The 21,017-nt window shown below is 44.2% G+C and overlaps 1 protein-coding gene across 8 annotated transcripts in view; it reads left to right on the top strand.

Moving 5' to 3' along the window:
* Positions 1-21,017, top strand: part of SGMS1 (sphingomyelin synthase 1) — a 101,123-nt gene that overhangs the window by 60,121 nt on the left and 19,985 nt on the right. The window contains exon 1 of one of the 8 annotated variants that reach the window (XM_032986681.2): positions 3,507-3,902. The exons of 4 other annotated variants lie outside the window; for them this stretch is intronic. The gene's annotated coding sequence lies outside the window, so the exon portion shown is untranslated. Of the gene's footprint in view, positions 1-3,506; positions 3,903-7,631; positions 7,786-7,882; positions 7,905-21,017 lie in introns of those variants that run through there. 3 more of the 8 variants (XM_032986684.2, XM_032986686.2, XM_032986688.2) reach the window with 3 other exon arrangements.

Below are 21,017 nucleotides of genomic sequence, written 5' to 3' on the forward strand. Positions count from 1 at the left end.
CTGTTTTTATTTTTTCTCACCTCTGACTCAGGCTTCCTTCTTCTTTACACCGAAATATTTTTACATCTTTATGCTTTTTGTTTCTCATCCATGCCCGCAGCTCCACTGGAGGTAGTGTCATTGCTGTTTTCCTTCATCTGTGTTGTGGTGCTTGGGCCTTGGGGTTGAGTTTGCTTGGTGATGTGAATGAGTAGTGATTTTTTCACTTGCACTAGACTTTACTTCCCGCATTCAGTGCTGGACTTCATCTGCTAATATATAGTTTCTTTGCTAATGGGCAAGGGTGAGTCAATATAGTCGGCTTCCTCTGACTTTTTGTGATGTTTAGACAGATTTAAGCTGTCAAGGTAAGGAAGACCTTTCCCCTCCAAGGCTTTTGGAAGGATGCTCTGTTGCCAGTTCATCTGGTACTTAAATTACCAAGAAACATTAGTGCTGAAGCTTGATAGAAGCTATTTCTCTTAAGTGCCATCAGTCAACCTCAAATCTAGTTTTGTCCCATAGCTCATGTCCTGATCAGGAAAGCAGCAAACAGGTCAACACTCAGTGGCCATCTCTCTTCTTCAGGCATTCTTATGGTGATTGTTATCCTCATATTAAAGCATGGTGTGGAAATGTGGAGATGAAGCAGAGCAACAGCCACTTAACTGAGAGCAGTACTCCCAGATGTTCAGTCCTGTAGAAAGAAAGTGATGTAAGCAGTTCAGGCTGTCTACCATTTTAGCCCTTAGGCTAAAAATGTCCTGGCTGAAGTGTTTAGGGGGGGAAAAAAAAGAAAAAACAAAACACCAAGAAAAAAACACAACACAAACCAAAACCAAGCCAACAATAACAAAAAAAAACAAAACAAAACAAAACAAAACAAACAAACAAAAAAAAAACAAACCAAAGAAAAAAGCGAAATCCCCCAACAAACCAAAAAACCCCATAAAACACCTTTGCAAGTACTTTGGCAGAGTTCATGTTTCTTTTTATTTGTTTAGGGCTTTACAGGGTATTAAGTTGTATCTGTTTGGACACATGCAGTATTTAAATGCATAATGATTAAACATGTTGAAAAGGTGTTCCCAAAGCTTGCTTTTAATTACCTGTAATACTCGTCAAACTGTCCTCTCTTTCCCCTTCTGGCCCCACCTCGCTCATGGGAAAACAAGGCTGGCTTCATTACATGCCTTGAGGTCACTGAACCCATACAGTTGTGGATGCCGAGGGAAAAAATCGCAAGTATAAGATCTGCTGGAGTAATAAAAGCACATTTTTCTCAAATATGAATGCATTTATTGTCACAAATAAGTTAAGTTTGCCTCTGTCCTCACTAGGTGACTTACGCTGTCCCATGAGGTGTGTATTGGCCCAAAGTAGACATGTCCTCTACATCCTCTACATACTATTGGCTGTGGATTCCTTGTTATGTATTCCAATTAATCCTTTGGTTCCTCAGATATATGCTCAGTGGGAGGAATTTACAGAATTGGTACGGATTGAATTACGTTTAAGAAATCTTTAGGTAATAAGTGCTTACCAGCTCTACTCTAGAGTCCCTCCTAGAAAGAGGGACTGAGGTAGGCCAGATGCATCCGCCAAGTGTTACGGAGCTCCAATACTAAAAGACTGCTGGAAAAAGACACAGGGAGCTCACCAGGGGCTCATCCACACTTCCTGTCTCTCCTCAGATTTTAAATAAAATGGACGGAGTTGGGCTTGACTCTCCAGCCTGTTGGAGGTACAGCTTACCTGTTAAAATCTTTCCTAAAAGAGCTATGGCTAAGGAAACTGATGGTGAGTTCACTTGAGCCAGGGTTTGCCAGCTCCCGTGTTACTGATGATCTGCAGGAAAAGGAGAATGAGCCTATGTGGTTTTTAATTCTTGCATTAGGCAAAAATCTATCTGAGAAAGGGACAAGTTGGACTGTTGAAGTGCTCTTTTCCGTTCATCTTTAAAATGAAAGATTTCAAAATTAATTAAAGGCAGGGCAATTGACTGGACTCACTGACACAAGATGCTCGCTGTGTTCTCCTTGGATTGTGGCTTGCAGACGTACAATTTGATGGTCAGAGTCCTTCATCAAAACCTTCTCCCCACCCCTCTTTTCACCAGTATTTGAAGGTTACTGACAAACCCATGGACTTTTTTGACTTCTGGACTTTGTGGAGGAGCTAATTGTGAACAGTGTTGCATTTGATACCTGGCTGTCTATGTGTGTTAGGAACAAGGATTGGTGGGCCATGCCCAGGAGCATGTATCTATTAAAAAAACCCCACCAAACCAACTACTTCTTAAAAATACTTATTTTCTGTACAAGATTATTATGGAAGGATTTCTATGTGCAGCTTCTGAAAATGCTTTTTCTACCCTGTATTTCCACAATGAGGCTCTGGAGATTCCTTGTTCCTTGGTATTACTGGTAACAGGCTTCTTTTATTGGGATGGAGTTCAGAAAACCTGGTGCTGCTATTTGTTAATGCTGCTGTCTCTTTTTTTTTTTTTTTTTTTTTTTTTTTTTTTTTTTTTTTTTTTTTTTTCCCTCCCTCCACATTATTTCCTGTGTGGAATTGAAGCAGGCCACTTCATACACTTCTGCCTTCACTCCTGGACAGTATCTCTCTTGTGGCCAGTGGACTGCGTAGAGTCCTTGCTCTCATGTAATCTGGAAAACAGTCTGCCAGCGCTGCTCATCTCATCAGTCTTTCCAATATACGGCCTGGCTCTGCTCTGTATTGTGGTTTTTGTACTCAATGACACAGCCCTCCCTGCTGCCCCGAGGCGAGTGGCCAGTAGCTGTCCTCCACTCCCTCTCCTGCTCACCAGGGATGCTTCACACTTTCCTTTCCCGCTCGTCTTTGCCACCCGCTGTGTTTGTGGGCAGGAGTTGCTAGCTTCTTCCGTCCTGTGTGTTCCCAGTCCTTGGTGTGTCTTTTGGGATAAAGGCTTGGACGCGTGCCCACGGGGACCGGTGATGCTGCCTGCCCGGGGACTCTGCCACTGGTGGCAGCAGGGGGATGTAGCCAAAAACTTCACTGAAAGGTTGGGGAATTGGTTCTTTTGCTTTGTTTGAGTGTGGTGAAATATGACTTTTCTTGTTTTGGAGCATTTTTTTAGGGTAGTACTTAACATCTGGCATTTATATATATATATATATATATATATATATATATATATATATATATATATATACTGAAAAAATGATTCCTTCCTCCCAGCACTGACTCTTTCAGTTTCATAGTGTCATCTTGAGTCTTTCAGAAGTAATACTAATGCAAGGCTTTGCTCTGGGCTACTTGCAGACATTAAGAATCGATAGGACCTGAATTTATACGATAATTTTATTTCCTCCCCCCCCCCTGCTTTTAGCTGTTATTTTGCTGCTGAAACCCAGAGCTGCCACGAGGCGTTACACACCAGCTGCTGTAGGAAACTGCAACCCTCCAGCCAGGCTCCCGTTCCTCCTCCTCCTCCTCCGTCTCCTCCTCTCGCCCGCTGCTGACGCACTCGGCGGGGTGAGACAGCGTGGCCGGGAGGGAGCGGCAGCAAGGGCCGAGCGTTGGCTGCATCTCCTCCAGTGCCCGCTCACCACTCGTGCTTTTCCTCTCCAGGCCCTCCCCGAGCGGGGCTGGCGAGCAGAGGGCAGGGGAGCCTTGGCGAAGCCCGGCGTGAGGCTGCCGGTGCGGGGAAGTTGAAAGGCAACTTTTAATTTGAAGGAAGTTTGGCTCGCGAAGGAGACGCCGGCGAGATCCTTGGGCCCGGGAGTTGCTCCGCTGAAGAGGCAGAGGGATGGCAAAACGTTTCAGCTTGCAGAGGCCTTGCTGCTCTCTGCCTCTCCTCTTGCCGTAAGCGCTCTGGCTGGCTGGCAGCTGGGAAGGGGAAAAGTTGGCTGCTGTTATCTGCTGCCTGATTTCCATGAGTGAGTAGCTCTTCAGCTTTGGATGATCCTGTTTTAGTTAAAAGGCGTGTTCGGCTGCTGGTGAGGGGCCAGGGGCTGTGTTTTGGAAGCAAGGAGGACTTGTATACAATAAAATCTCAAGTATGGCTTTTGGGCATTACTATTTTTTTTTTTTATTTTTTTTTAAAGGTGGTACTCAAGCTTGTAATTAGTCTCTTGTTTGTTGGTTGGGGATTTTTTGTGTGTGTTCATTTGGGTTTGGGGTTTTTGTTGTTGTTTATTTTTTTCCAAATAAAAGCCAGCCAAGCTGCCAGCCACTGGGGCAGCAGTTATGTGGCTTGTGACTACCCTTGTCTTGTCCTCCTGAATTGTGTCTGGCATGTTTCCACCCGATGAGTTCCTCTCTCCTTACAGCTGGACACTGAGGCTCAGTGGAGTCTCTCCTTCCTTTCTAGGTTGGGAGCTTTTGTTTGCAGCACACTGATAGAAGGTAATCAGAGTTAGGTGGCGTGGGAGCAGTGCCTGCTTGCACAAACTAAAAGTCAGGGACAAGCTGCTGTCCCTCTTGCCAGCCTGGGCACCTCTCCCCACCCCTAAGCCCATACTTAATTTCTGCCAAATATCCCCAGGATGATTGCAGTGAGTGTTTATATGAAACATTAAGAACAAGAATGTATTTTAGACTTTATGTGGGGTTTTTTATCAGCTGTACATAGGAAGAGGCACTGCCATAAGACTGTGCTGTTCCACGTGTGGTATGGTGTCACCTGCCACCCAAAACCGTGAATGCTTCAGTTGTAGAGGAGGGTGACCCTGGGTGTGTAGAGGAACACAGTGAGTCATGGGGAAACCACAGAAATCCTCTTGGTGAGCTGAACCCTCTTCAGAAAGAGGAACTTAACTTTATCCATAAGTTGTGTCTTAGATATGCAGCTTAGTCTTTCCATGGTATGTGATCTTGTTTGTGTGTTTCTGGCATAGCCACCTTTTCTTCTTGTCATAAACCTCTTTTGAACCGAGTGCTTTAATCTGGAAGCTTTCTAATAGATTTATAGCGATGAGATGAACAATGTTTTTTTTTTTTAACTCCGCTTTTGGGGGAAAAAACTAAAAAACCTGTGCCTGGAGTAGCTCATCTCTGTGTGTGTGTATTTATATATATGTTTGTGTGTATATATATACACACGCATGTATACACACAGAAGAGCTACTCTAGGCATTGAGTTTTAGTCGGTGTGTGTATGTTTGTGCATATTTATATATATAAAAAATAGTTTTTTAAAGCAGGATGGGATAAGAAAGCTTAGAGGAGCATTAGTTTCTTCCTGTCCTTTCAAGTAATACCACACCTACTTCATTTGTGAGTTGATTTGGTTATGCAAATGAAGGCAGGAAGGTAGACCATAACAAAATGCACTCTTATCAAATATAGTGCTTACAGCACCGGCAGGTAAATCATTAACACATGGTCCCAGTGCTTGTAAAAGCTTCCAGAGAGGTTTCTTACACCTGAAATGACTTCTTTTTCAGGAGGTAAGATGTGAAATTACTTCCAGATCTTGGTTTCATGCATGGGTGTCTGCTGCAGTTTCTGTACTGGTTAATAAAGTGATGTAGTCCAGTGGGTTAGGGATGGGAGAGGACCTCTTCCCCGTGCACAAAGGAAAAAGTGCTTTCCTAGGAGAGCAGCTTTCAGCTAAGGCAGAGGGGTAGAACACAGCATGCCAGGCTGCTTGGTGGGATCAGTTCATGAATTGCTGTTGTGCCGGAGGAGCCGTAAGTGGATGATGCTTCACGTGAGCAAGAAACTTGTGCTCTGAAGCAGTTGGGGCAGGGGGGGTGGAATCAGGGTTCGACTCTCCTTCGAAATAACTTCAGGCCAGGAAGAGTTTTGCGGAAAGTGGCGACTAAGACACGTGGTTATTACCCACAAAGCGACAAGAGCAGTGTGCTTTCCTGGGCTCCTGCTGGTGCGGGTGGTGGGGAGGAGGTTCTCAGTCCTGCCTGCTGCCTGTGGGTATGAGCCGCTCTGTTCGTGGTGGGGTTTCTCTCCCCTGCTCCACGGCAGCAGCAGCAGTGTGGCAATTGCTGAATCACATCAGTTTCTACCGCTTGCCTACCTCTAAATGCGGTAACTCATTAATGAAACTGAATTTTGGATGGGTCTATGGCCGGTGGGCTGTTTTGCTCAGCAGTTTTGTTTCCTGGGATCCTGTGATTCAAATCTGTTTGAGGTAGGCAGATTTGCTGTGGGCTTTGCCATGCCTTAAATCCACACAAGCCTTCTGTTTAACCTGACTTTTGTTTCTGTAAGCATGTAAGAAATTGATTTCTCCAAGGCATTTGATACTTACAATCTGTAGAGTGCTGTCTGCATTTGTTTTGATTTTTTTTTTTTTTACTGTTTGCAATAAGCCTATTTTGTGCGAGTAACTTGAGCTATAGAAAATACGTAGCATATGAAAACGCATTAATATGGAGAATAGCAACAGTTGTCTCATTTGTAATGTCTGCAGCTGTTGCTTGGACAGAAGGAAAAGGGCTTAGCTCTAGAAGGGCTTAAGCTGTTCTAGTTGCCCACATCAAAACTTCCAGCTAAACTCTTAAACTCCCTGAATTGGCGTTGGGATTGTGCCTTGCCCTCCTCCCCAAGCTGTGTTTGTTTTAGGTGTCAAGCTCTCAGCCAGGCTGTCTTAGGCCAAACGTCTGCCTCGTCCTCCGAGGAGATTTTCAGTTTTCTCACTGGAGATGCCTGGTCCTAATAAGACCTTGGAGAGCACAGCTCAGAAACCTGGACCTCACCTTAAAAAACAAAACAAAACAAACCCAAAAGCCTGCTTTGTGCCTTTCCATATGGCTCAGTGCTTTGCACAGCCTGTTCTCTGCGTCCCCAGGTTTCCATCCACCTATGAAAGCTCAAAACTGCTCTTGCTGCTCAGGAAGGTGCCCTTTTTTCCCTGGCTGACTTTACAGCGAGGCTGCACGTTATCTTTTTAAAGCTGAGCTTTTTAGACCTGTCCTACCATGTGAGGAGAGAATTCAGGGTTTGCTGTGTGTTTGTTACATCTAATACCAAATGCCTGAGGGAGCAGGTATCCAAACCTGGAGGAGAAGACAAATCCAAACCTTCCCCCCGAGAGATGCGAGTTTGTTGAAGGAGGTCTCTGTGCTGGGAACACCCCTGCAAGTGCTCTCAAGTGCTGTGTCAGATGGTAACTCTGGCTTGCGGAAGGCAGGAGTGGTCCCTCTGTCCTGGGCAGCTAAGTGCAGAAGCAGGTCTATGCTGGCAATCTTTGCTGAAGCCTCTTTGCTTTGAGGTTTTAGGGACGAGAGGTGCTGGTTGGGATCTCAGCTGGTTTACCTGTGTGACCACGGGGGACAGGGAAAAGGAAGACAGCCCCGTTCCCTCTCAGCTGCCTTGAGCTGCCAGTTTTGTGGTGGCGTTTGGAGCATCTCTGCTGCCCCTTGTGCACTCGCTGCCGGCCTCTGGATGATTCTTTGCCAGGAGAATTGGCCTGATGGAGCACTCGGTTGTCTCCAGCTGCTTTCTGCAGCTGTCTGCATGGCAGAGAAGGTGGGGGAAATGACTCTGGTTTAAAAATAGAAAGGCAGATTAGGAAATTTGAGGTATGGTTTCAACATACAGCCGAGCTGCTCTGACAACTCGCTGCTGCCACCGAAAGGGGAAGGGCTTGCTTACGCTTGTGTGACTGCGCAGACCGCTGGTTCAGCTGCCCAGCCCAGCAGAAAACCAGGAAAAGAGGACTTTTTCTGCCCTGCAATCACCCAAGCGCAAGAGAGAAGGGTGGGGATACGAGGCAGGAGATGCATCTGAGAAAAGGCTTGAACTCTGCTGGCACAGGTAAACCAAGTTCAGGTGCACAGGGGCTGGAGCTGAATTCAGGTGAGCAGCTCGAAGGCTTTGCATCGGTAACGTCAGCTCTCCTGCGTGCTCAGCTCAGGTTTAAAATCGCAGCTACAGCACACGCGCCGCTGCTGCTAGCTGAGGCTGAGCTAATTCAGGTTAGTCTACCCACGTTAAGAGCGAAGCCTTAAGGAGATTTACTTTGCTGTGTGATTCATTTGTATTCTGATAGTTTATGGGGAGAGTTTGAGCAGTTGGGAAAAACCACAGAAAAAGTACTGGGGCCTTAATTTCACTTACTAAATGTAAATGTCTTGCTTCGTTATAATATTACACTCTTATTACTTTATTTTGCAATAAGCATGTGAAGTGTCAGGAGAAAGGTAGTTAACAGACAAGCCAAGAGTGAATACATTGTGTGCTTTGTAAGCAGCAAACTTTTTAAGCATTGCTTTTAGGAAGTGGCCATTGTGCAGTGTTTTGTCAGCAGCTCTTCGCTCTGCATTTTATCACTATTTCTCGTGGTTATCACTGGTCCTTGTAACTTTGTCTGGATATCTTTTCTGTTGCCTTTCCTAAACTAAGGGCAAAAGCCAGTTAAGGAAATCATTATTTTCTTTGCTGAAAAGTTCGTTTCCTGGTGCTTTTTTTGTCTTTGGTTTGGGGGGGGGTTGCGTTTATTTTTGTTTTAACTCTCTGTCAGTCTTGAGAACAGTGGGATTTCTCAAGCTGCTCATTGCTTCAGATGAGCTCCCGTTGGTGTAGTGCTCCCAGCTGCACGTCGATAACCGATGGAGCACCCTGTTCAGTGCCAAATGAAGACAGAAGTATCCAGGGGCATTTCAGATATCCTGGATAGCCATCCTAGATGGATCCTAAAAAACAAGTGTGCTGTACCAGGTATTCACTGTGCAGGACATGGTGAAGGGAAAACAACAGTTAATTCAACAGAATTCAATAATGTTTAGCTGTAAGTTAACACTTTCCCTGGGCAAATGAGTAGAAGACAAACAGCATTTATACTTTTCAAGGATCTGTAGTCATAAGCTGTAGATGTAAGCGTATCTAGAGCTTCGTGGAATTCAGTATCGAGTCAAATTTTACCTCTTGGTTTGTGAAACTGGAGTTATTCTATGTTTTAACAGTGAATTTAAGAATTTAAGTTACTCTTTCAGCTTCTGGACAAGGATTCTGAAGGGAAACAGCTAGTTTTACTCAGTTGCATTTCAGAATGCTTCAGGATGCTTTCTCCCTTGTTACTAGACTGCTTTTCATAATCAGGAGTAAAAATTCATTGGTCCCAGTGATATATATAACACTTTTTTTTGTAAATTTAAAAGATCACTTAGTGTTCAAGCAGATATTTCACTAGTAAGAATGTTGACACAATTACACACTTTATTAATTTTTAAAAAACGTAAAGTTGAACCCAGTTAAATCCAATTTATATTGGGGAAGCAGATGCTTTGGGATTGTGAACATTAAGCATTAGAGGATGAGGAGGATGTAGTAGGAGGACCACCAGCTAGTTAGTTTTGATGCAACTTTGATTTGAGTTTCTTCATCTTCTCAGCTCTCTGTGTTTTTTCCTTCTTATTTCTAACTCCTTTTGTGCTTTGAAATTTTTTAATCTCAGCCACATGCTTTTCTTTAGGGACATTGGTTTGTCTGTTCTAAATTAGTCACACCCTACCTAAATCCGCAGTGAAATCCTGACATTGTTCAGTCCTCTACAATGCATTTGTATGTTGTACTTGGCTTAGAACAGCAAAGATCTGACCTGGGCAAGCCTCGAGAAACTTTGTTTTGTGTTAGTACAACTGCAGAGAGAGAATGGAGAGGTGCTTCAGGTAGCGGGGGTATGTCTAGTCCTGGTAAACTTGAAGCTATGAAAAGCAAATAATACATTGCAAAAGCAAAATGAGAAATGAAAACAACTTTCTGCTATTCTAGAGTTTTCTTTGTCTTCACGGTTCTCCTTGCAGTTTCAGAAAACATAAGTGGTGCAACTGTTTGCTAGTGACTGGATTTCAGAGAAATGACAGAGCTCATCTGGGGAAGTTGGAATAGACCCTCCTAACCCCGGAAAACAGTTTGCCTGTTTTGATTTCCGAGCTACTAAATTTACATAAACAGCCTTCTCCCAAACCATATGTGTTTTCAAATGATAAAAAGATCTTCCCTGTATAATTATGTAACTGTCTAACAAAGGGACTGTTTGCAAATATTTTCCCTGTATGCGGTGGCCTAGCTTTTGCAACTTGTGAGGGAAAGGTGGGAAAGGAATTGATCCAATAATTGAGGGTTACTTAAGCTAAAAGCACTCAGTTACTGAATTAGATTTATCTGGGAGAAAAGTAATGCAGGCTCAGACTTTTGTTGATGTTTAATGTTCTGTAACGGTCCCAGGCATAATTGAGCCATCAGCACAGGAGTGATCCTGTCAGAGGAGTTTATTTTGAGTGATTACAGAGCCTGCTGTGGCTTTCATTTCAGTGCAGCCTGAGCTAATTGATGAACAGGGACATAGTTTATTTACAATTCTCAGGATCCTTTCAGAATGATTCTCCTCCTTTTAAAAATCCTTGGATGGGGAGGATTAGGAGGCTGCTGAGGCTCATTGGGCTGCCAGTGCTGCTGCCTGTCTGTCACAAAGTTATCTAAAATATTCTGCCCTATGTTTCAGGTGACGGTGTTGCACTGCCATGGTTTTAGCAGCCTCTCCATTTTCTCCTAAGCCTGTTGACCTTTAATCTGGAGCGTGTGTTGGCTTGGCTGGGGAGGGAGGGTCTGTCACGCGGGGCTGAAAACAAACTGCAGAGAATGGAGGAAAGGCGAGAGGAAGGAACAGACGCTACAACTGCTGAAAAGAAAAATAAGGAAGGAGAAAGCTACAGAGGGCACACACCCCCATGCTGTTTTGTTGTCTAGGCCTCAGTTTAGGATGAATACTCCCAATTTTAATTTCTGATTTTTATTTTTATTTTCTTCCTGATTTTGCTAGATTTCAGAGTAATACAGTTTGTCTCCTACAGCTTGCTCTAACTGATGAATTATGGGTCTGCATCAATAAACCCAGCTTTATGCAGAGTTTTGAAATAGGGAGGAACTCCTGTCTATCAGTACCCTTCAAAATAGGTAAGCGGAAGTGATTTTAGACTCCGAAATCACTTTGAGTATGAAGATGACTTTCAGCTCTGTTGAACCTCTGAATAATCAGGGGAGGAGGCAGCCACAAGCTGTTATGTGGCTTTGGGTTTTCCCCATCCTTGGGGCAGACCTGCTATTTCTGGAGACCTGTTGAGCTTTATAGTCCTATATGGCAGGAAAGAATAGTGTGGAGTCCCTTAATGACCTGAGCACCGCTGTCTTGCAGTTCTGCATGTCCTGTCCTAGAGAAGTCACTTACACAGCTAGGCACAGTCTTCATCTTCAGCTCCTTAAGGTGGCCTTTAACTCATGGCCAGATTAAGTCCACTTTATAAATACAGAGTAGTAAAAAGGTAGTCTGAAAGTATGTCACACCACATACCTAATTTTAAAGGTGGTTTTCAGTTAGATACACAGTTTTCATGACTGCCAGCTGCCAGTTGTTTGAAAGCTGCCGTGCCTTTTGAATCAAATTTTACAAATATGAGAAAGGGAAGATGATGTGCACTGTAAACATGAGCACTGCAACAGTATTATTTGTCAGTCAACTGCTTGAAATAAAAAACATTAAGAAGAAGGAGATGGCAGTGATTAAGTGCAAGTCTTCTATAGGTAGCTATTACTCTTCCCCAGGGAAACTTGACAAAGCAATACTTCTAACTGCTAACACTTGAAATTGTAAAGACATTGTGTTTGTGCTCACATGCATGGCAAAGTGCTGGAAAACAGAGTTTCAATAGGGCAATTCATAACTACTGTCATGGCTTCAGGCAGCTTTGCAGAGAAATCTGATGGAAGATTTGTTTCAGCCATTCTGGCTTAATTACCAAACTGGTGAGTGTCCTGCCCATCCCGTTGCAAGTGTTATATATGGGGGAGATTCGCACCAAAATCATCTGATGTTTGTCTTGAGGGTTGATTCTGCCTTTCACCTGTTTGGCCTGGCTAAATAATACATGAACCAAAGCAGTTTCTGCTATTTCTAGGCGGTGTGGATCACGAAGGCAAACAGAAATGCAACACTTGTTAATATAAAACTTCCTTGCCTGCCAACTGACCCTGAATTCTGTGCCCTCCATTAAGGGACAGAAGTCCTGTTGTCCTCAATGATTTATGCAGCATCTACAATGACAGAGCCTGTTGTTTATGGAAGTCTATGCATTTATATTTTATATCTCCTTCTGCCCTTCATATTTTATTTAATGAAGAGTGTAAGGAAATTGGTTACTTGGCAAAAACTGGCTTTTAGTGAACTAAGGAAATGTAAGTTTCCTGATTTTTGAGCTGGTGCTCCCCTCCCCAGTGGCTGTACCACTTTTTTTCAGAGTCTTTCTAAATATTGATCCTTCCTCATTACTCCTCCAGAAAGTTAGGAGAGCCTTCAGCCCTGCTGTTGACAACCCACCTCCTGCAATTGCGTTGTGCCTTCAGGGAGGGCAAAAAATCCCCATAACAGATAAGAACACAGGATACTTTTAACTGTCCTGTAGCCCCTGGTTTTTCTGATCAGAGATGATCGTTTTTCCCCTTAAATCTTAATTCACATGGTGCCATGCATGGCACGTCTGGCATTTCAGAGGGGATGAGATGTTACCCATGTGCATGAGCTACACCCGGTGTGGGCTGCTTTCTGTACCGGCCGTTCTGTCTGCCTGTCCTTGATGGGAGATGCTCTTTTACTCCTGGGCTGTTGCTGTGAGGTCAGGCTTTTGTAATGTGGCTGGCAAAGACCGACTCAGACCAGCACAAGTTTGTCTCAGGATCAAATTAAATCAAGTCCCTACATTGTTTCGCTAATGACGTGAAATAAAACCTATAATAAAACCCTTCTTTTTCAGTGCTATTGTGGTGCCATGTCGGGTGAGCTGCATATTTCATCAGGACTTCTGCCATGGTAGTTTTATCCCCTCGCCCACATTAAATATTTGTGAATGTAGGTATTTTCAGACCCAGTGAAAAGGGTTTGGAGTGCCTAAGGGCAGATAATAATATACTTGCTTTGAAAAGCAGATTTCATGTGTATTTGTTCTGTGTGATCTCCGGTAATGCAGCCCCACCCTCACCCCAACAAAAATCACACAAATGAAAACAAATAAACAACCAACAAACCCGAAACACAAATTATTGTGACTGTTTAATTTAATGTCTTTTGGTATGAACACTTTGCAGTGCTTGATCGTGGCGTTTCCAAAATAGTACTTTTATTTCCATCAGTAGCCATTTCACCAGCTCTGTATTGCTTGCAGGACAGGCACTGGTATTAGTGGAGGACTGATGGTAAATTTTCATGATCTTTCTACGTGGAAGGTTTTTTTGTTTGTTTGTTTGTTTGTTTTTTGTATTTTTTTTGTTTTGTTTTGATTTATGGGCTCTTATTAAAATGCCTTATTTTATCGAGTTTAGATCACCTTGGGGGGCATTCTTAAGATTTACCTGAAAGATGCATGTTGGAGCATGGCTCGAGAACAGTCTTGTAGAGCGAGTCTGACCGTGGGGATGGGTAGGTAAAGCAGCAGCCGTGTCAGGTTGGCCCCGATCTGTTCTGTACTCTTAAAATACTCTGTTTACTAACGTATTTAGGAGGTGCATAGAGATTTCCCAGGCCTTGAGGGAGTACTGCGTGGTCATGGAGCCTGTCATGAGGTGGCTGCATGGGGTTTTACCACTGTCCCGCTCTCTGCAGTAACGTAACGTCCTAACCGCTCCGCTGCTCGGATGAGCCCCTGCACATTAGAAACATCACCATAATTGTTATTCCCGTGTGCAGCAGGGATATTGCGTCCTGCTGGCCATTTCTAGAGAGGGCGCCTTCCGAGTATTTACCTATGGGAAGGGCTTACTGCCAGCGAGCCTTTTGCATCTTGCTGCTGAAGGTTGATTTAAAGGAGCGTTGTGCTCTCCTGCACGGATGCTGCTTCATTATCTACTTTGCCATTCATCTTTTCGCTTCAGCCTCAGCAGCTTTTTCCAGCCGTGCTCTGCTTCTCTTGCAATCTCCCATCCTTTCCCACCAGTCAGCGGAGCTGTGACTTTGTGGCCAGCACCGGTCTGTCTGGGAGAGGGGAGCTGCGCTCTGCTTGGCAAGGCAGGTCAGAGTTTGGCTATTTTCGAGCTGCCCCTCATCGCCGTTACTGCCTTGCTTTCATTAATACCTTGCTAATCTGGGCTTCACCCATCTGCTTGCAGAAAGCCACAGCGTCCATGTGACGGCAGATTTAAATCCTTCCTCCTCTCGCTCCCTCTCCTTTCCTTCCCTGCAATTTATTTGGGTTCTTCTTTCCGTGGCTGGAAGGAGAATAGTGCCGCTGGGTTTCTGCAGTTCTCTTGCTGCTGTAAACGAGCAGGGCTTATCCTCCTTATTGCATCTTAACCTATTTGTGTAACAGGAGCTATGAAGCCCAGTCTTGTTTCTGCAGACAAGCAGCTCAGTGATCCTGTGGGAGTGACAGGCATCCTGTAATTGATTAAATGGTTAATTCCTGTGTCTATTTTCTGGGAAGGAATACTGATTTCTCCCTCCCCCTCCCCCTATATTTTTATTCCCCTCCCCCCCAAGGGTGGTCATGGCTTTTCAATTTCTAAACCAACTGAAATTATCTGAGCAATTTGATTTGTTTGCTGTGAGCAGCATGTGGATGGTTCACCGCGGGGAGCTACCGTTGTTACGTGCTCGATAAAGCGTACGCAACGCAGTGTAGTCCGTGGAGGCTTACAGTGGGGGGGATCGTGGAAATGACACTACATCTAACGCTGTGCCACAAGCTGTTAACTCCTCCCGCCTAATGTGTAATTTAATGAAAGCAAACACAGATTTTTGAGGAGTGTCTCATACAGTTCGTAGCATGCAGCTCAGTTTACCTTCTTTTAGTTAAATGAAAAGGTTCAGACCAGTAAACCAAGTTTGCGAGAGGCTGTGCACTCGTGCTGGCAGCTGGACAGTCGCGTGCTGATGATAGCAGGCTGGGTCTGATCCTTCCATACCTTCTGTGGCAGGAGGAGAGGTGGTGCACGAACAACCATCTCAAGAGGCATCTGATTTAAGTATTTTTAATTATTTCTGGTTGTGAGGTGTGAATGAACTGCCGACTGAGCTTTGCACACTATTTTGAGTCTCTTTGCAGCAGTTTTATGGGTTGTGGGTAGGTAGTGGATGGTAACGTTCCCCAGGTGGGGGAGTTTGTGAGCTGAAATACTGTTTTCATTAAATACTGTTTAAAAATGTAGTTTAATTTCCATGACATGAATGCAAGCTAGTCGTACTTAACCAGTACCTCGAGCCGACATTCTCTTGTTTGGCTGGAATTACAGGTTATTTTTTTAACTGATTTAATTGACGTGTCCAAAACCTACCAGTTCAGTGTGTGACTGTCACCCCGTCACCCAGTGTGTTCGGTGTGCCAGGTAGCGGAGTCACTACCTGCAGAAGAAAGGGTGGCCAAGAGCCACCTTGCCCGAGACGCTCCCTGGGATCGTAGCTGGAGTTGCTGGGTGGCTAATGGACATCTCCATCAAGATGTTAGGGCAACATGGCACAGGCACGTTTCCTATACCTCAAGTGTGTCACAAGGAAAAAAACCTAGAGGTAATTAGATGTCTGCAGGAGGAACTTAGTTCTGAGGCTTTCAGTCAGTTATTGAAATATTCATAGTTTCCACAGCAGTTAGCAAGATACAGGTGTCTTATCTTTTGTTATCTCTCCTTATTTGTGAATGTAGTTGATCATACCTTTAAGCTGAGAGGAATATTTAAGACATTAAGCATTTTGCAGACTTTGAACACACTATAAGGATTTCAAGTGATGCTGCTTGTGGTTTTGGGAATTGTCTGATACCTGGTAGTACAGACAGTCGCCATCACTGTCTGTGTGGAAGTAAGTGTGTTTTCAGTGTTGTTTTGTGCTCTTAAAATATCTGTCAACTAAAAATGTTAGGAACCCTTAATGTTTTGGAGAGGATGTTTGTGCGTACCTGTTTTTTGCGTTCAGTGCCCAATTGTTGTCAGAAGTAAGATTTAAGTAGGATTTGCCAGTGTCACAGGATAATCGATGGGAGGGATGGCATGTCTGATGTACATTGGGAGCAGCTGGGTATGAATAGTTGATGGTGTTAAGATCTGGAGTCCAATACAGAAATAAAGTTAATTTTCAGCACTGGGGGGGAGGAATATGTTGGGTTTTTGAAATCCAAATTCTGAACTTTGGAGCTTGTTGCAGCATCAAAGTGTCACATTCAGTGGCAGCAGCAGCAGTCCTGAAACACCAAGCGACAGTCATGAAATCCTCTATAAAAGGCAAAAAAATCGGGACCCTTAGAGCAGGGAACAGAGCTGGTCTGAGTTGCCATCCCTTTCTGGCAGCCTTGCTTTCGAAGGGGCTGCTGGATGGCTGGCCTGGGGAGGGGAGGGGATTCGTCTCTGCAGCTGCACTGAGCTTTGCTGAATGAACATGAGCGTGTTTCTGCTGTCAAGCTGACAGTGGCAGATCTCCACCGCAAACAACGAGATCTGGCATCCAGGCGGTTGGTGGCGAAGGGAGTAAAGAAAGTGGCTGAAGTTTGGCAAGCGAGCTGAGCGATGTTTTTATTGCGGGTAGCATTAACCACAAAAGGAAGATGCCAGGGCAGTTCATCTGGATTTTCAGTAGATCTGGCTCTAGTAAGACAAGTTCCCATTGTACAGATTATATATCTGTAACTTGCTGGCAATCAAAAATGCCTTTTTTTGTTTTTTGTTTGTTTCTTTTTGGGGTTTTGTTTGTTTTTTGTTTTGTTCCTAGCCTTTCCTGGGTTTCTGGTTGTTCTAGACCAACTGTGCAGTACGACTCTTCCTCTCCTTCATACAGATACATGTCTTCCAGATCTAAATATTTGATTTATGGTACAACTCTGAACAGATATTGCTGGAAGGAGGCGGATTGTGTGTTCAAAAATTGGGCTAGGGCTATTTATACTAGAAAAGTTCTTGAGTATTTGTGGTGTTCTGTCTTTCAGACCGAGGATCAGTGTGTGTTATACAAAACTAAATTAATAAAGACAAAGCCAGGAATCATTTTGTTTTACAGGGGTAATAGCATCGAAAATTAATGGTATGTCTTTTGAGTATGTTTATGAGTAGTAACAGCTTGCATGAAGATATAGAGATATTTGTATTTCAACTCTTGAGGCTTGGAGTATTTTTTGATCTGGGTCTGATGTGCTGGACTTCAAAAGTAGGGTGTTTGAACTAAAATATTTATATATCTAATGAAATATAGAAACATTATTCTAGGCTGGGATTCAGACCGTGTAAAGAGTTTTCTTTTGCTTTAGTTGTAACTCTGGGAAAGGCAGTTTGGAGGAAGCAACTTGTGGTCTGGATGCTGTCTAATACATGTCTAGTAACAAACCCAAATATTAAAAAAATATGACAATGAATTGATTTAAACCTTCAGTGAAGCTCTATTCTCACAGTAGTTTCTGCCAGCTTTCTTTTTCCCAATCTGCATGGCTGGTTTGGCAAAATAATGCTGCAGTATGCGTTTTAGAGCCCCACTACCATCCGTCACAAGACTGTCTTCAGTTTCCTTAGGCAAAACTTTCCTTTCTGTTTTGATAATTTATTTTTTAAGAAAATTCTTGCTGCTACTTTGATTCCCAGAGGCTCACCACAGATCTGACTTTCTAATAACAAATGACTTTTAGGTATTTAATGTAATTAAAAATAAAAAAAAAAAAAAAAAGAAAAAAGCCCTGAAACACTTCTATTTGGTTAACTGAGTTAAAATACAGAGCACGTCACAAACATTAGTGTCTCCTTATTTTCTTGTTTCCATCCTTCTGCCCTACCCCATCCTCTCCCCATATCTGTGCCTTGTAGGGGAAACCCCACTTTTTCCGCTTTTTTCAGTGTTCCATCTGTTTTCCTTCTGCAGTCTTCTGTTGCGTGTGCAATAATGTGAGGAGGTTTGCGTAGTTTCAAGAGGCAGGCAGGTGTCCTTCCATACTCTTTAGTAACGGAGTTAGCTCGGAGGTTGGGCGGGGACGTGGGACTGTGTTTCCAGCTCTGCTCTGTCTCTGGCTGACCCAGAGCCTGCGGTGTGACCCGGACGGGTGTTCAGCCACGTGGAAGACAACAGCCGGAGCTCGCTGCCGCCCGAGCCCAGAGCCCAGAAACCCTTTGCTGCGGGCTGCTTTGGCCCAGAAACCACATGTGCAAGGTCGGAGTTGCAGTGCGTGTCCTGGTGTCCGGGGGGGGTGTTTGTGTGTATATAGCAAAGTGACTGGTGGGGTGGGTGGGTTGAGTCCTGCTGTAGAAGTCTTTGCTGAAGAGTTAAAGATCCTGGTGTCCAAGCAGATTATCCATGTGTAAGGATTTGTGAAGGTCCGTTAGTGTTTTCATGCAACCCTTTGTGGGCGGAGAGCTGGAATAGTACGAACCCACTTTCTTTCAAGGATAATACTCTTAGAAGTTTAATATAGTTGTGGTTTTAGTTTGGTTTGGTTTTCCCCCCAGTTGAAATTAACTTTGTGATGTTCTCTGCATCTTTCTTGCACAGAACTAAAAGCACTTGGGGTGGGGAGTTGAGAGGTTTCCTATCGCAACAGTTTGAAAATAAGCTAATATGCATCCCCCCTCTGCTGCAGGTGTTGCATTACTTCACGATTTAGACATTAGGATTCCGCTATGCAACACAAAATGAGATGTGCACTTGGGTTGTCCCTGCCGTAGGCGAAAGCCCATAGCTGTCCTTGTGGGTGCCAACCGGGGCTCTCGTCCTGGTGCCTGGCTCTCCCTCCTGCATTTGAGGAGACTTTTCAGTCTGAAATAATTGTTTATAACTTAAATCAAAGGCAGGACTTGCCCTCCCTGCCCCATCCTTTCTGTCCCTGGATCACTGGAAGCAGGATTTCCGTAGTGTCAAAACAAAAGCCCTGCTTAGCAACTGCTCCCGTGATGAGCTTGCTGGTCAGGTGAAGCCTTCTCGTGAGTGTTTGCTGGTTTCCATAACTACTTCCAAAATGAAGGAAGAAGGGGGAGGAAGAAAGTTGAGCAAAAAGACACAGGGCTACGAAGAAGCGAAGGGATGAGGCTTCATCAGGTTTGGAGGGAAACGGTGTCTCTTATCACCTAGCACAGAGCGTGTGCATGTATATACCTATGCACATACATGCACGTGTGATAGATGATGCATTTTTGAAGCAGAGAGAGTGTTTTTCCCATCTGAAGATGAGCTGTTTGGTTGTTCAGATTTGATGCAAGTACTTTCATTTTGAAATTCTTGCCACTGAACTCGGGGCTTGGGTTCAGAGCTGTTATGCAGAGATCCCTGCCTGTGAGTGGGTTTTAATTTCTTATTTTTTTTGTTATATTAGGGTAGGAAATATATGGTGGGGGTCCTTTTCTTCTTCCTGTAGAATAATTTAGGAAAAATGGGCTGCTCAGGAATTTGTGTAGTATGCAGGCAATTTTTTTTCTCTCTCTGAACCTGCGTACGTAGCTATTCAGGATACGTGGGTGTTGCTTCACATACTGATCCCAGCCTCTCTTTTCGTAGTAGTAATTCTGCTTCCTCTGACTTTGTGTCTGCAGGACAATGTTTTCCATCTGGGACCGACCTTGGAAACCTATCTCAGAGTTCCGTGAAACTTGTGAGCCCATCTGTGCCTCAATTTTATACTTCACAGATATTTTGTATTTGCATATATTTGTATTTACAGCACAAAATCAGCTTTATTGTAATGTTTCAAAATGCCAGTAGTCTCTTGCTTGCTAGTGGTGCAGCCTCTTGCAAGGGGCGATCTGTGGTTTGGAGGCAAGGCTATCCTGGAGGGAGGGAAGCACTTCAGTACCTTGCTTGAGAGCTAGTTAGTGATATCCAGCCTGTAATTTGTGGCAGACGTTGCCCTTTCGCTGCAAATTGGCATGCAGAGGCGCTTTACAAGTACAGGACATTGAGTTACTGAGGTGTTGGAGCGTTATTGTTATGATAAAATGCCCATAGAGGAGGTGACTGTAGCAGTGACTCAGACCCTGCTGTTACAAACAGGTTTTGTGCTGTAGAAATGCAGGATGAGAGCTCTGGGCTTTCATCTGGAGTATTTGGTCTCCGTGTAACTTCTGCTCACCGCAGGGTTTGGGGAATTCACTTGTAGGTTGGTTTCTAAAGCATTAAAACTTCCAATTCCTACAGCAGGTGATTTTTCTCCTGCTTACGTGCATGCACACGTTATCAGTGTGCATCTCAGTGTTTGTTTTCCAAGGGAGAAAATGTCACTACTAAATCTTCAAACCGTGCTTATACCTGGACCTTGCTCGTTCTAACACTATTTTTTACTAATGATTTTATCACCTCAACTTTTCTGGGGTGCTTGGGGAGGATGCTCAGTGTTGCAACTGAAACACACCCACTGCCTCTGAAAAGATTTGAAAATCTCCTTGGCTCCTGGTGAGGAGCTCGTCGCGGTTTCTGAAATGTCTGGTTATTTTACTGATTTCTATAGTGACTGTTGCCTTGGCAGCAAAGGTCCTCGCTTAGAGAATAAAAGCACTGTACAAACATGGGGAAGGCATGATTTGATTTGGGAGGACTTAGGTTTTCTTTGGTCAGGTTTCAAAGTGCATTAGGAGGAAATTGGAGATGAACAAACTGGTTTCAGGGATCTTTCTTTGCTGTTTTAGGTGGATGTGGTTTTGTCTCATCAGTGTTAGTTGCGAGACATAATGCTTTCTGCTTGCAAGTTTAGAGATAATAGGGAATGGTAACCTGCAAGTCAGCTCTGGGATTGTGGAGGGCGGTTACTGCTCCGTGGACCCTGCAGCCACCCCAGACAAAGTCTTGTGCCGCCTGCCCCAGGGGATGTCTGTCGCTCAGCGGTGAGCCCCTGATGAAATCTGAAAATGGTGACGTCCGACCGGAGCGTTTATTTATCCTCCAAGCAGATCTAGACACAGAAAACTGCAAAGTTTTCTGCACCTGGGCTGCCAAGTCAAATGTGGAGGTGTAGCCAGCTGGTGATTTCATTGCTGATTATCTTGTCCTTTAACCAAAGTGGTGGATACTCCCACGTTAGGTCCTTCCGTGCAACCACATCTCCGCAAGGGGATGCAAAAGAGACCTGCTCTTGATACGCAAGGTTATGTAGTGT

Source organism: Tyto alba, unplaced genomic scaffold, assembly GCF_018691265.1.
Source record: "Tyto alba isolate M040663 unplaced genomic scaffold, T.alba_DEE_v4.0 Super-Scaffold_1, whole genome shotgun sequence".
Classification (NCBI taxonomy): domain Eukaryota; kingdom Metazoa; phylum Chordata; class Aves; order Strigiformes; family Tytonidae; genus Tyto; species Tyto alba.